Genomic DNA, 1835 nt, shown 5'->3' with positions numbered 1-1835 from the left:
ACACGGGTATGGGTTGTATGGCAGGCCGGTGTGACATATAATCAAACCACACAGAGTGCCAATTTTTTAAAGTAATAATACTGGTTCCATTTCTAGTTGAAAAGTTGGATATTCCTTTTGAGAATTTAAAATCAACTGCCATTATTCTAACCTAGAAAATTTAAGATTTCTCATCAGCTGATACTTTTAAATCAAATAGCTGCCTAATGGTGCGTTCACACCGAACACGATTTCAGCATCAGGAGCCTCAGGTTTACATGCAAAGTCTATGGTGGACGCGCTTCAAGCAACGTCGGGAAGTGCTGCGGCGCCTCAAGCGCGATTAGAGCAGCGCGATTTGAACGATCTGAGCGTTCGACGCGCTGAGGCGCAAATCACTGAAGTTAGAAAATCTGAACTTTTGCAGCTCGACACGCCGCGTCAACCAATCAGAGAGACTCCACTGTGTGACGTAGCGACATATTTCCTGACGGGACAGTTTACTGAATGATGTCCACTAACCTGAAGCAGATGGAGAGGAGCTCTTTAGCTGAAATCGAGTGCCTGCAGTCGGTGTCCTGACAGAGATATCCGCACCAATGCGTGGCAGCGACTCATCAGACTGGAAAAATAGTCCTGAAAGCGAGCTGTGAGCCTCTACTCTGAATTATCTGGTGAATTAATTATGAATTAATTATCTGATGAACGTGACATGCTCTTGCTCTCTGTAAATAAAGCAAAGCCACTTCCTCGTCCGACATTAAACAGAGCCTGACAGAGGAGGGAGGGGCGGGGAGGCTGTTGCCGTGCAGCACTTCAAGAGCTGACCTGCGTCTGACCTCAAAGTTCACAAGCGACCAACTTGAGCGTTGGCTGCGATTTTGAAGCTGAAATCGCATTCGGTGTGAACGCAGCATAATGCATCAAAAGTAGTGACAGGTATGGTAATGAACTATTTATTTACACTTTTATGAACCTTTATTATCAGTCTTATATGCATGATCTTCTACCCAAATATTTCAAATTACTAGATGAATTTCTACAACTATCCCAACCACTTGCCTTTTGGAGTCAATCTGATTCAAGATGGCCACCACACCTAATCAACTACAAAAAAATGACAATACCTCAATCAATTTTACACACATTTAGCTAAATTTGGTGTGGTTGTAGCCAACAGTCATACCCAACACGTACTCTGAGTGGTAACAAATATAAATTTAATCTTCATTTAAAGCATGAAAACTGTCAAACAGCATACTTTACAATGTTTTTGATGTGAATTTCTATATTATTAAATGATTGTTTAGAGGTAAATATAATAATTCATCAGGGTTGGTGATGTACACAAAAATCCAAACTGGTACAGAAAAATCTGTGTATCACTCACTCAAAAACGTGGTAACGCAAAGTGGACCTTCTCTAACACAAATCTGTTTACATTCATGGATTCTTTTACAAACCCTATTCTTTATTTGCTGAAACGTTTTGAAGTACCATGTCAATAGCTATGGGCAGATTTAAAATATTTTATTAACTTTATTCATTTCATTTAAAAAAAAACACATTTACACACAACAAAATACAAATCAAATGATTTCCCAGCTTTTCACAAGCCTTGAACGTAGCATTACATTTGGGAATCTGGAATATAAAGAAGGCTTTGCTACACTGAACGCAAGCAAAATTGCAGAACGGCACCCCAAAGAAAATTCCTTGTATTTGCAAAACAATTGCTCTTTTTTTTAAACCACACACAATATTTTCATTTTTCACAATTTTTTGCTCTGAGAAAATTATCCCTGTGAAATCCAGGATTTGTGTACTCTACAAATAAATAATAAACAATACAGCAA

Source organism: Austrofundulus limnaeus, unplaced genomic scaffold (assembly GCF_001266775.1).
Source record: "Austrofundulus limnaeus strain Quisiro unplaced genomic scaffold, Austrofundulus_limnaeus-1.0 Scaffold98, whole genome shotgun sequence".
Lineage (NCBI taxonomy): Eukaryota > Metazoa > Chordata > Actinopteri > Cyprinodontiformes > Rivulidae > Austrofundulus > Austrofundulus limnaeus.
The sequence above is the reverse complement of the archived record's forward strand: the minus strand, read 5'-3'. Positions refer to the sequence as shown.